Below are 15,615 nucleotides of genomic sequence, written 5' to 3' on the forward strand. Positions count from 1 at the left end.
AGGGATAAACTTCGCAACACTAATGAATATAAGTCAGTGCGGAACAGCGCAACAGTAAATTAAGGATTAAATATGTATAATAGTATTTAAGTTAATGTTGTATGTAACGGATACGATACGATTAAATAATTTACTATAACGTATAATTATAGTAGTAATAGCCTGTAAATATCTCTCTCGAGGTCTTCTTTCCTTTTATGGAGATTTTCGGATTTCCTGTTTAAACATAATGCTTGGCCGGGCTTGAACCTGCAATCTACGGTGTAGATACAAGTGTTCAAACCACTTGAATAGATTTTTTTGTGTACCATTTTACTAAAATAATACTCTGAGAAAATAATAGTACGTAATAAGTAAAATTCGAGCGCATAAAAAAAATCACATATCTTTTCACCCCTGTGGGATGTAATTCTTAAAATTTAAATATGATCATTCGGATAGTAACCTGCACACAAACGAAAAAACCTAAACAGGTTATAAATATCGACATCTGAGGTAAGAAGCATTTAAAAAAACGAATTGAGAACGTCCTTATTTGACATAGTATATATAGTGTAGTATAGTATATATAGTTCTCTAATCGTTATTATGACATAAATCGTTAATAATTGATATTATGATAAATACATGATCCGTACCAGAATACAATAAACGACATTATAATTAGTACATGGATGGTATGTGTCCACTCGAGAGCAACTAGCACGCATTTTATCTTACATCTTAATTTAGTTATATAATAAATTGCTGTTGCACTCTGATTAAGAGCATGTGCACATACGATTTCGATCATAATTATACAATTTGAAATGCTAAGACATATATGCCCTTATTTATAATGTTATATCACGGTTTCAAATTAAATGTTATGATTTATTTTTTTGAGTCGAGATGGCCCAGTGGTTAGAACGCGAGCACCTTAACGATGATTGCTGGTTCAAACCCAGGCAAAAACAACTGAATATTTATGTGCTTAATTTTTGTTTATAATTCAGCTCGTGCTGGACGTGAAAGAAAACATCGTGAAGAAACCTGCATGGGTCTAATTACATAGAAATTCTGCCACATATGTATGGTGGAATATGGTCCTTCTTCTGAAAGGGAAAGGAAGCTTAGTCCAGCAATGTAAAATTTACAGGCTGTTATTGTTGTTTTTTTTTATATTTCAATATTAAAATTCACGAATCATATCAAAATACTCTTGGATAACTAAATAATTTTGGATCTTCAGGTTACACTATTCCATTAAATATAAACCGTATAAATTCAGTAGTTAATCTTTTCATCCAATTAACATAATATGTTATAAGTATAAATGAATAATAAATAAGTGCTAATAAATTGAACATATTCTATGTTCAATTTATTAGCACTCTATAAAATTCTCCGACGTTAAGACCGTAACTGCATTAATACGCGCGCATTTCCGAGTACTACTGACGCACATACACCTCATAATAACATATTTAAAACTAATTGAGTTGTTGTTATATCTTATAAACATATAGTATCTCATTCGTTAATTGAGAACTTTAGGTTATACTTTTTTGCGTGTCTTTTAAATTTTACTAGCGACCCGCCCCGCTTTGCACTCTCCAATGGTAATACTAAACATGCTACAGATTTTTTCTTATTTCTGTACTATATTGTCGATATTCAAAAACATTACTCTTGAAACACTATCTATTAAAAAACGGCATCTAAATCCGTTGCGTTGTTTTAAAGATCTAAGCACACATAGGGACAGACAGCGGTCAGCGACTTTGTTTTATTATAATAATAAAAACATTGGAAGTCATAACAGTTTTTTTTTTAATTTCACGAACACGTTCCAAACGGTTGGTTTCGAGTTTGCCCCTACTACGAATACGTTTTGGAAACATTTCATATTAGCCTTACCTAATTTGCAAAGGATTTCCTTCCATAGAAAACATACTTTGTAAAAATGGACTGTTAGAATTTGTTCATTATTATTTGTTTCTGATGGCGTTTTCGTGATATAACTACGAGAGGTATACATGGGCTTTATAGGGTCAAAAGCAAGCTTTCTTCGAGTGCAGTTAAGCCCGAAATAACCCACATCACCTCCCCAGAAGATGATTATCTATATAGGATATCTATAGAGGATATACCCATAAGAAAAAAGTATGTCTATATAATTTAATCAATCAAATAGGACTGTTTTATTAAATACAATATGTGTCATTTGAAAATGTTCGACGGTCTATCTAAACCAGTATATCTAACTAAACTATAAACTAACGGAATTACAATTATCTGGTAATGTGTATTTATATGATGTAATGAATTACATGTTTGTTATTTCGTTACTGTGCCAATTTATTTTCCTGTGTTGTTGAGAAACGTTGAGAAACTTATACGTCATAATAGTATACATTCACAACTAGCCTTTACATCCAACTTCATTAGATAATTAATATTATTTTGGTTTTCTAAAGTTTATTTAAATATAGAATTATAAAGTAATTGGTAAATCATTTGCATATTATTGTCATACTGCTAGGCCTTTTCTCCCACTTGAGGAGGCTTACTCCGGCTCTCTTCTATTGCTCTGGATAAAAAGATAACAGATTTTTAAGATTATGATGAATATTACAGTGCGTCTCTATAATACGAATTTTCCAAATGATACGGCGCTACTTAATACAGTCTCAGGTTGATTCTGATAATCACTTTGTCAAAAATACTTACTGCATATAAAAATATGTTAAGTTAGAAATTAACTACGTTTCCAAATTGTGTGAGCAGTGGTGATTACTTGTGACATAAAAAGTTTGCACCGAAAAGCTTGTAATATTTTTTTTTTTTTCGTTAAAACTATACTTACAATCTACTTACTCAGTGGGTCATTACGAAATGCGTACAAACTATTGGAGTCAGAATCTGGCGTGTTTCCTGGGGTTACGTTCGCAATAACCGGTGACAAAATGTTAAACAACCGTTTGAAATGTTCACATCATATTTCATTTATAATCATTGCTCAAGCGTTAAACACTTGGAATGTTCTTTAAATAAGTCGGTCAAAAATCTGAATCAAGATCAACGTGATCTCAAAAGTATGATAGGTAAACATTAAAGTTTTTGCACTTGGGACAATTTTGCAACTACCTAAACATTTTAAATTTAATTTTACCATCAAATTGTACATACGTAATTCACATACGATAAAGTTTTGCTTGTCAATATAAGTGGCAGCAGTCATTACAAACCCAATACATATACAAACCAAATACAATACAAATGCGCTTGGCATTGTCTATTATCACAGTCATACGCTGATATGGAGCTATATTCGAAAATAGTTCACACACATCACTAACAGCTTTATTTAGTTTTGGAATCTTATTAAGATTAGACATAACTAACTACCAAATACCGATCTTTCATTGAGAAAATTTCAAAGGCAAGACTTAAGAACATTTTATTCACAGTAACATTGATTAATTTGATAGAAATAGTATACCTAATAGCATGAGGCGCAATAAATATAAGCATATAATGTCAAGTTTCCGACTCCGCAAAGCCAATAAATCCCTCCTGGAGCAAGGTATCCGTTTTTATAATAAAATTCAGCAGACTTGTTTAACTCAAAATACATTGGTAAATAGGGCATATTATTTATTCAATACAAGATTATATAGATGGTAAAAGAGCATGTTGCTAATACTTGTTTACTTCCAGGCAGAATGTATGCATATATATATGCATATGTAATTGTATTTAACTAACATGACTTTGTATTGATAAATTTTGAAAGAGAGTAACTACCGAGTTTCTTGCCTGTTCACCTCAGTAGAATCTGCATTCCGAACCAGTGGAAGCTTCACTTAATATAGCTTGTTAACCAAAACACCGGTTCGGAGTTAAGTAGAAGACCAGGGCAGAAGTTCATTAGTTGTACTTTTAGAACCATTAAAACACAAAGATATACCATTATTCGTAAATACAATTATTCGTAAAATATTATGCCTAAAAGTCAACACAGTCTAAGATGGAGGCAAACTTGAACCAAATATATAAAATATCACATGAATAAGAACGCATTTGTGGTAATTATACAGCGAATGCTAAGTCATTCATAATTAATACAACAATGTTATTATTCTTGCGAACCAAAAATAAATTTAAAACCGGTTCTGTGCAGATATATAATTATACATGTACGTATGTTGATATGTTAGCCTTTGTATTTGAATAATAAAAAAATACGGCTTCACGTGGCTTAGCATCTTCACGTGTTTGCAAGAAGAGTCCAAAGAGAACTATCTATATCTTATTTATCATTACATAGTATAAAAAAAAGTCGCTTACTGCTGTCTGTCCCTATGTCTACTTAGATCTTTAAAATTACGCAGCGGATTTTGATGCGGTATTTTTAATAAACAGAGCGATTCGAGAGGAAGGTTTTTATGTCTAATACAGGCACAATATATTAGAGAATGTCTGTAAAACTGTGAACATTGTATGACATTCTGTAGTATATTTAGTATCAGTATTGCACCGGGTAAGTCGCTTATTACATATATAAATATCTGTATGAATTCCTCGCCAATATCACCTGCACAAAACTGGGACATATAATTGCTTTTTTTATATGACATGCGCGTAAAGCAGATAGGTATATAAAGATTTTTATGCTATAGGAGGCAAACGAGCTCGCCGGTTGGAAATCGATTACTACTGCCCATGAACACCTGCATAACCTGGGGCTTTTAAGTGTATTGAAAGGCTTAAACGGATTCGGTTCTGAAAAACAGAAAGCTGATTCCACAGAGTGGTTTGCGCGAGTGAGTTGAGTGGGCGAGATAGAACATTGCCTTAAAAATCGCGCTTTTTATGATATACGTTTGTGGGCATATGGGCCACCTGATGGTAAGTGGCCAACCGCTCATAGGCAATGGCGCTACAAGAAATATTAAATATTTCTCACATCGCCAATGCGCCACCAACCTTGGGAACCGAGGTGTTATGTGTATTTTGCCTGTAATTACATTGTTGAGGATTTACTTAAAGAGTTCAATACGACAAAAAATTATGCTATCCATTTACAGAGCCCGCTCATTTGTATTGTATAGATCTGTTTACTCACGAAGGAGCTCGTCTCCACGGAAAATTATCCATGTGCATGTACAAATATAATGTAATTTGTTTATTTCTTTGCTGTCCTTATTCTTCCATTAGTCATCTCACGCACACAGAGATATCTTGAAAGCATGAGCGTCACTCATTTACGGAAGGTCATAATTAATGGGGGGCGCACCTTCGTGACTTAATAAATCTACACTGTTCTTACGTATGTTTATTGGTTTTGAATTACATACATACTAACATATTTCAGTCAAAGATTTAACTAGGAAATATTTTTTTATATTTAAACATTGTCAATTTCAATTAACGATGACTGATAGAGATAACTTACACCGCTATAGACACCGGCTTTAAGACTGTCATTGGGTATTTTTAATCGTCCCACGCAAGCGTAAGCCATCGTATGACGTCCGCAGCAGAGATGAGGTAGATACCACTGATTTTATACTGGGTATTCCCGTGCTATCAGCACGGGTACTTTCCCTTTCCTTTTATGGGGGAAACACTTAAATGCATGTTTGTAGCGTAACAATAAAAATTTACTATAAAATTTAAGCGGCTCGTCACCATTGGAAATGCACGCTACCCCTAGTATATGATTTATATCCAACTAGCGACTCGCCCCGGCTTCGCACAGGTGCAATGCTGATTCTAAATGTACTAAAGAATTTATTTATTTACGACATTTTGTTAGAAACTTCTAAAGTTACCAGTATTTCTTTACTATATTATCCATGTATTACATACAAAAACCTTCCTCTCGAATCAGTCTTTCTATTAGAAAAAGACATCAAGATCCGTTGCTTAATTTTAAAGATAGGGACAGACAGCGTTAAGCGACTTTGTTTTATACTGTGTAAGGTTTATATCCGTGGCAATTCTGGCTCAGATTAAGGAGCCTGTTTTCCATTTATATTAAAATTAATAAAGCATGTTATTTAAGTAGGCTTTTACAAACACTTCCAAATCACTTTCTTTACAGATCTTGACAGTTCTACGTGAAGCTACTACCAATTACGAATGAGAATTCTAAAAGATTCGGCGCAAAAATTTATAAACTCATTTTGATTTACTTCTAAATAAAAACCGTCTGTCTGTATTAATGTTCTTTTTTCAAATCTATGAATTTAATAACGGTAGGATCTTAATACAATTATTCAGCTTGTATTTGAATTAATCACAGATTATACACAAAATGCAAACAATTACTTTGTTAATATTTTTATTACCATATAAATAATTTTAAATTGCCGATATATACGTCAAAGGGTTTTACACGTGTGGTAAAATTAAAAAAAAACTACTTTTTTATAACTATTGTAATAAGGCCTTATTTTATCCAATAAATTAATGTTTGTGAGAATAAAGTTAAAATAAAACTATTCTTCTAATCATTTAATTTTTTTTATATAATCTATGGCGAACTGGTAAATAGGCCACCTATAAGTGGTCACCAATAAAAAAATCCTCCGTAATCTATTTAAAAAAAGACAAATGACGTGGAAATACTACGTCATTTGATGTAGCGGAATAAAACAAAGAAAGCCCTATTACGGAATTCCCCTTTTAATTATGCTCGTTATTCAATAATAAACCTTATTACAATCAAATTAATAACTTTTTTTCAATGATAGGTCACGGTAATCGTCTTTTTTGACAAAACTATTTACATATATATCACTGATCTAAATAGCCGCTTAACAACATATTGAATAAACAGAAAAGAAAAACGTAGTATGTCACATTGCTGGTCATCACTGTTAAGACTTTTTAAGACCAAAAACTTTAGGTATCTATTTCAAGGACAATAAAATAATGCTATTACCATATTAATTTAAAATTAGGCGGGAAATAAGCTCGACTATCTTTAATTTATGTTTATAATGGGACGGGCTGTCTGTTTGTAAGTAACAATATCAGAAACTACTGTGATGTGCGGATACTACCGATTTTTACCTTGTTCAATGGTGACAAAGTAGCTGTTATGAATGAATATTTACTCGTCGAAAACAAAATAAACTTTATTCAAGTAGGCTTTTACAAGCACTTTTGAATCGTCATTTTACAATTGAGTGAAGCTACCACCGGTTCGGAAAGTAGATTCTACCGAGAAGAACCAGCAAGAAACGCAGTCTTAGCTCTATTGTAATCATACTTGTGAATTGAGACATTAATATTGAATCTTGTTTTTTTTTTTTAATTTTATTTATTACGTTTATTGTTAAAAGTAATTAAATGTTATTAAGGGACATAAATGAAAAACAATCATTGATAAATACGGCGTATTACTCAATACAAGATTATAGTAATGATATAAATCATAGTCTTATTTATTGATTTCTAGGCTGGATATATAAAGTGGCTTTTGATTTTGAAAGCCATATTGTACTTTACTGACATTGTAAATAAAATTTTGTTTAAGAAACACCACTGAGTTACTTAACAGTTCTCAATAGAATCTTCTTTCGGAAACGTATCAAATTTAAATTTATTCAACACAGTCACATAACTTTACAAAAGTATTTTCCTGAGCCTACTTGAATAAAGAATATTTATTCAAAAATTATACATTTCGGAAATATTTTAGTTCTTTTTAGATCTTTCTTCAAAATAAAGATAATATTCAGTTGAGTTTGTTGTCTGTTGGGTACGGTGTGTTATAACATACATATGTATATAGACCGGTTCATTTTGCAACGTTACCTTCTGATTTCGGCAATCGAATAAAAATAAAAAGCGAACCGACCGAGCGAAAATGTTTAATCAGTGATATCGTATAAACAAGTGTTGATAATCCGCTAAAAAAAACATAGCAAGATTTATATTTTATTGAACGGAGAAAACATTTAGTTTTAATGAAAACTGAAAAAGCTACCAAACATATATGACGTTTACAAACAACTCACTAAACAATATTGACGTTTATATATTTGTACTTGTATATTATTAATGTGAATTCCTCAACCGTACCAATCAGTCTCTTTCGTGTCTTCTCCATCCTACGTGACATTGGCGAAATAATCTGTGCCCTGCCGGCACAACTAAAAGCCATTCAACTAGAAAATGAATTAATGTGAAAGTAACTGTGTTTGTCAGTTTGTCGCTCTTTCACTGCCAAGCCGCTGAATCGAATTTGATGAAATTTGCTAGCTATTTTGCCTAACACATGACAACCAAATCAATATAATGCAAGCGTAGCCGCAGGCGACAGCTAGTGTAGAATAATAATGTGATTTACGGAATTAATTAAACTAAACCTATTTCATCTTGGTTTTTAATATGAATAGCGAAGGTATCGAAAATATTTAATCTCATTTTATAATTCTTTCTTATTCATTTTGTTAGGAATACATATCAAATTTATTGGAAATATTCCACTCGTTAGGGTAGAATAAGGATTAAATTACAGATCCCGCACTTCTTTACACAACCGGTTTTATCCGGTTTGAATTTTTGGCTTACCTTGAATTGGCTGGTAAAAAATAATTGATTAGATACTTTTTTTTGTGAGTATATACTGGCCTTAGATACATTTTTATTATTATGAAATAAAAATAAAATACCCGAGAAGAACCACCCACATTATTTAATTAAATATGCTTTTTTTAGCAGAATAATATCAAAAGCACATTTATAAGCAAGTTATGGATACTTATGTATGTAGGGTCAAATTGAATGTAATGTTCGGTTTGCGCGTATAGTTTACTCAAATCGCAGAAGTAATGAAGATAAACAAACCAATGTTTACGTTTACCATCTGATTTGCAAATAGCTCAGCTATATTGTACAAAACTAATAGTTCTTGATTCATATATCTTTATCACTATCACTACATAGTATAAAACAAAGTCGCTTTCTCTGTTGATATGTCCCTATGTATGCTTGAATCTTTAAAACTGCGCAACGGATTTTGATATGGTTTCTTATCTATCTATATATTATCTATTAAGATAGAAGATTCGAAAGGAAGGTTATTATATATAATACATGGACAATTTAGTTAAGAATCACGGATAATTTTATAAGTTTCTACTGTGATATCTGAAATCACAGTAGATTGCAACCGTGCGAAGCCGGGGCGAGTCGCTAGTACATAATAAAACACTATTCACTTAACTACTTATAACCACAGTAAAGTTACTTACAAATTTACGATAACTTTTTCGCCGAAATTTAAATTACTAAGTTTTCGCAAAAATAAAGAATATCATCGATTATTCTATTCTAGGTGTGATTTATTTAGTTTCTGTCCTCTTGCAGTCCAAATAGACTATAGATATTGATAGAATCAAGAAAATTCGAAGAAAAATGGCAAGTCAGTCGAAAATAGTAACATTATTGCCTGAAATAGCTACTACAATCTATCATTGTATAATAATGCGTTTTACAATATAATCAAAACAATTTAAATGTAATGTTCAATTTAAAGCAAAGTAGACATTAAATATTTAATCAGTAATAAATCTTTGATTCGACATTTACATCGTTTGAAAAAAAAAACAAGTTTAAAAAAAATTACTATGTTATTTTTTATTGAACATATAGTAGGAAATAATTGTAAGGTCATCCAAGTTATGGCGAGTTGCTATAAATTTTATCACTCGATGTTATAATTAATCGCATGTTATTACTACGGACAAAGGTGAATACAGCATCGTGTTAAAGGACGAGACAGATCAGTGGATATCAGATGGTGATGTTAATTCCAAGAACACTAGTTGAAATCCGTAATCATAATCAAAAAACTACAGTTCTATTATTCTGAGCTGTGGATTTAGTGTATTTATAACTAGATGACGTCCGCGGCTTCGCTTGCTCTTTTTTACAAAAAAAGTAGCCTATATCCTCCCTTATATTTCAAGTTTGATTCATACCAAATTTCATCAATTTCTGTTCTGTGGTTTTGTAGTGAAAGAACGATAGACAGAAGGACATATATATACTGTCACATCAATCATATTAGTGTAGATTTAAGATTAAATCAAGATAAATTCATAATTGAATTGTAAGATAAAAATATGTACTGAGATAATTTGATAGATCTGTAGAGACAAGTTCTTTATAGCGGTTTGAAAATATTTCTTGATATCAACAAAAAACAAATCGTACGCCAAATTTAAATAACCTGTTGCGGTTTTAAGCAAGTCCGACTGGGTTACCAACTCATCACATATTCAATAGCCGAACAACAATACTAGTTCATATTATAGTGTTTCGATTTAATGGGTGAGTGAGCCAGTGTAACACAATTAACATAATATAATTTAGAAATTCCTAAGGTTGTTAACATATTGTTGGGAGTAAAGAATGTTCATTCTTAGGGCGACGCTTTTTTATGAACGATTCTGACCACTTTATAAAAAGTAAAAAATATTATTTAATCTTTTATGAATTATTGCAATTAACATACTATAATAATATATAAACAAAATGTTTAATTACAGCTCAATGGACTAGTAATTATTACATTTCTTGGGTAAACGCACTTTCTTATAGTGAAAAACGTATACTGTCATAATTATGCTATACTAAACGAGGCGTTTCTCAATGAATTCTGTATGTATGGACAGCGATAAAAATTACACACGATAAATAATTATTTTTCTTCCATGGACCAGTTGATGTCCACGATGGTGGTTGCACTGATACATAACCTTCCATCACATCTCGTATTACCATTATGTATAGGTTAATATATATATATGTATGCGTGCGGCCGTGTTACGAGAACTTGGCCTTCGAACTACCGTACTTTGCTTAGGTAAATAAGCATTAGTTTTATGTAAATATTTTTCTAACAACCCTCGACTTTGCACTTTATTCCATTGAATAGAACTATAAAACCTTTGTCTGATTTTATGGTATGAAGCATTTAATTTACTATTACATTTGTTAGTGGGCGTACTAACCATTGAATCACCTATTAGTAGATATTGCTTAAAGAGATTGGGGCTGTAGGAACTATTAATCATTCGTTACATCGCCATTTTTACACTAATCTAAGGGTGTCTTTAATTAATAAGATATGTTTCTTTTAATAGAGCCGAGATGGCCCAGTGGTTAGAACGCGTGCATCTTTACCGATGATTACGGATTCAAACCCAGACACGCACCGTTGAATATTCATGTGCTGTATTTGTGTTTACAATTCATCTCGAGATCGGCAGTTAAGGAAACATGAGGAAACCTGCATGTGTCTAATTTCATAGAAATTCTGCCACATGTGTATTCCACCAACCCGCATTGGAACAGCGTGGTGGAATATGTTCCAAACCTCTTCAAGGGGAGAAGCCTTAGCCCAGCAGTAAGATATTTCCAGGCTTTTGTTAGTAACTAAAAGACAAGACCGAGTTATAAAATTCCATTAAAAATGTATCTGTTTAACAGATAAAAGTTTTTTGTCATTGTGCGATTTGAAGGACGTAATAACAATAAAAGTTACATAAATTACATATGTATAGATGTTACAATACAAGTATATTTGTAATGGGAACAAATGTTATGTTTGATTAAAATTTATTCGTGAGAAAAAGGCGAAAGCAGATTGTAAATAAAAAAGATAACTTACTTATTCAAATTCAACTTTTTTTTTATTTATATGTATAAGGAAATAAATAAGCTAGGTAGTATTTAGTAAATATATATTTTAGCCTTATAACACAAATTTTATATTACTTAGTCTTATAATAGCAAAAAAACTAGATAAAATGCTAATAAGTTTTATTTTATTATTGCTAAATAAAGTTTCCGTTACAACTTTATAACACTAGCTATCCATCCCGTATTCGCTCGTCTATCATAATCATTATCATCATCATTACATAGTATAAAACAGTTGTCTATCCCTATGTAGGGTTCGACCTTTAAAATTACATAGCGGATTTTGATGCGACTTATAAAATGAATAAATTCAAGAGGAAGTTTTATATGTATAATGCATGGACAATATAGTAGAGAATGACTAGAAAACTATTAGCATTGCAGTATATTTAATATCAGCATTGCAACCGTGCGAAGACGGAGCGGGTTGGTAGTACATAATAAATTTCAATTTTTTTATGAAGCGCGGGCGCACGACAATAACTCCCAGTATAACTCTACAGCATCTTCAAAGATCCTTGTCATATCATAGTCAATACACACAAAACCCTATTGACAATACAGCTAAATCTCCCTAGTAAATCACTTCGTACATAGGTGAAAATCGTTTGAAACACGGCGGTAGACTACGTTCTATAATATTATTATAATGCAATAGAATGAATATAAATAAATATTATGACTTAGAGTTGACAGTAAATTTGCAATTAATATCATAAAGGATTATATCAGAGGCGGAATAAAAGTGATCGATAACGATTTTACATAAAACATTGTTTAATTATTGTAAACAAGTGAATTAAAATGAAGTTAGTAGATTATTACTACAATTATAAATGTTATATGTCACAGATATGATTTTTATACATGTATAATTGTATACTAACAAAACCTGGTAGTTCTGATTATGTATTATATGATATTTAAATTAATTTAAAATATATATTCATTCATATTCTTTCAACTACTAAATTGAAGGTAATATATGTCATAAATATATTTTGAAGTTATTTATAGATAGTTATAGATAGGATTCCTTAGAGTTAAGCGTTCGTTAGGAACACGTTACGTTCGCTCGACCATTTTTTCGTCGACTTACCTACGTTGCCAAATTGATCACTATGAAAACCATTTCTGTTTTAACGGGATATTGATAATGACAACTCTGAACGTTCATTCTAAATATTCGTGTAAACATTTTTGAAAAATGATGATTAAATCATTTCGAAGTTAAAAAATTACAAAATTTTTAAACAATCTAGAGATTTACAAATTATAATTATGATCATAAAATATTTACTCGTTTGCTAAACTTATCAGATATATAAAATAAGGTGGAAAATATTTTTACCTTTGCCAAATAATTTAAAAAATTAAATAATCAAAAAGGCATATGTGACATACACAACAACCAACATTTATTCATTGTTTTATCTCAATAAGGTTATTGCTATAGGTTATTTTAATACTAAGCCATATAATTGTTTATATCGTACTCAACACAATGCGTCGTCGGACGATGGCAGGAAATTTTCGTGCCGTTGCACAAATTTTCGATTCAAACAAATGATGCTATTAAGATAATGATTATTTAATTACTTTGTTGTAATTAAAATATATTATTAGTCCCTTATGTACTTGACTAATCTATGAACTCATAATTCTCCTGTTATATATTTCAACACGCACACGAGTTTTTATTAATTTAATCATATTATTAAATATATTTGTGACAATATTTACGTAACAATTATTAATATAGAAAATAATTTCATTTCTAAAACTATAATTAACTTTTCTAGAAACAATTTTTGTGATAGAACTTATTTCATAAATTCATTTTATCTTAAGAATCATTAATCTTGGTTTATTTTTATTGTATTAGAAAAATATATTACAATTGTTTTATTTTAATGTCTTTGCTTACAAGGAACTGCGATGAGTACTGACGAAGGTCTATTCGGCCTCAGCACAGTTACATTTCTCAATGCTAATTTTATAAGTAATTATATTAATTATCGTGTCAAAAGTTTGTGATAATCACCTTGAACATTCTAGAAGTTAAAACTTTGAAAATTAAGTATAATAAAACCACGAAAATAATAATGCACTATTTTTAAAATTAAACATAAAATATCTTACCGTTTTATTATTTTAACACAATCCACTAGAATTCCATAAACAATTGTTTTATTAAACAAAATGGCACAACACACAAAACGCGCGGATTTATTTAAAAAAAAATGGCGGACTTGCGCGCGCACGACGCACGTTCGATTAACACTGAACTTGAGTCTTGCCGCTTGCCGCGCTTGCGCAGCGTCTTGCGGTTAAACATGGTCGCCTTCGAGCCTTATGTTGCAAAATAAACCTTGAGACAATGCAATAGATGTGATTTAACTTTGCGATTTTTATAATTGATCAATAAGTAATAAGCAGCCGACGAATTTGCTTCATTTCACGGATTTTCCAACAATTCGAGGTTATTCTTATTCCTAATGTATATTCTTACTATCACAATTTCATCATAAGTAGTTGACGTATTATATTCCACACGTAAAAACCTATTTAAACAAATATATTATCTTGCGTAACATAATATTTTTTTTTTTTTACCGTGAGCAGCCTAAGGCTATTCAATCATTTTATTTAAATTCGTTTTAATTTAATAAAATATATCTATTATTTTAAACTGTTAATTAAATTATGACTAAAATTAAAGTTAATTGAAATTCCATAGTTGGGTATATAAATAATTCATTTATAAAGCCAGGAACACACAACTCACTATTAAGGTACTATCATAAGATTAAGTGATATATATGTTTCTTTTAATGTTAATGTGAGAGATCAACAATTAAGATAAACATTATTTATGGTTTCATTTTAACCTTAAGGCTTTGACTCAACTTCGAATACGTATATCATAAGAGTTTTATAGCAAAATAAAACTGTTTAGCGATGTCAGTTGGGATGTAAAATATTTCCGGTACCAATAAATATACTTGATTCTAGTTTAATGTAATTATATCCTTATTTCCTTTAGTGAGAGCTGATTGTCTCTGATCTTTACAGCTGTGATGGATAAACTAATACCAAAAAAAGGTAAGCACTGCAATAACAAGTGTGCTGAAAAAATATACGATATAGGTATCTCACATTGAAAATGAATCTTGGAAACGGAGACTACGTCTTTGTGCCAACGGGAATAATACCATGAAGAATCGGCAATGCCTTCGTACGAACCAGTATTGTTTGAAGAGGGTCTGATTTGCGTTGATTAATTTGAGTTGGACACTTATTAAGTTTGGCATTTTTAATTATGACAATTCGTAATATAATTATGCCAGCAGAATAGAATTACTGTGATCCATAGCACAGTACTGTTATGCGGATAGCAAAAAAATGAAAAAAAATCTAAAGGAGCTAATTTCTGGCTGGCCAATTGTAGCGACGTTTATTCTCAAGGCTAGCCTGACTAACTGAGAATAGAAAATTGGACCAAAAACTTTCGGTGTCTTCTGAGGAATTCGAGTGATATCAGTGACTACTTTAACTGTTGTTGATAATTTCCTCATTGCTATGTTAGTCAATCAAAGATCATTGACCCTTTATCAATATTTTTCTAGATGCAGAGGAAATCTTCAAGAGACACCTGAATCCTAGGGATCCTCACAATCACTTTGAGTTATATTTCTGTAATTAATAATTACGAAACGTAGTGTACAAAAATTTTTACACTTTGTTTGTCATGCTTTTATAATCATTTTCATAGAATATAGATTGATCATATAATATTTTTTATCTGGATTAATTAACATTGACATATGACATTGTACATTTTATTTTCAACACGTTTTTATATTAACGATGCTATATAATAAAGTCAGTACAGTACATTTGATG

General features: G+C 30.9%; 1 protein-coding gene across 1 annotated transcript in view; it reads right to left on the minus strand.

The window, feature by feature from the left end:
• The window catches only part of LOC124539850 (ABC transporter G family member 23), a 94,229-nt gene extending 80,243 nt beyond the window's left edge, over positions 1-13,986 (minus strand). Inside the window, exon 1 of the mRNA XM_047117207.1 lies at positions 13,852-13,986. The gene's annotated coding sequence lies outside the window, so the exon portion shown is untranslated. The remainder of the gene's footprint in view (positions 1-13,851) is intronic.
• Between the last annotated feature and the right edge of the window lie 1,629 nt (positions 13,987-15,615).

Source organism: Vanessa cardui, chromosome 23 (assembly GCF_905220365.1).
Source record: "Vanessa cardui chromosome 23, ilVanCard2.1, whole genome shotgun sequence".
In the NCBI taxonomy this organism is placed as follows: Eukaryota; Metazoa; Arthropoda; class Insecta; order Lepidoptera; family Nymphalidae; genus Vanessa; species Vanessa cardui.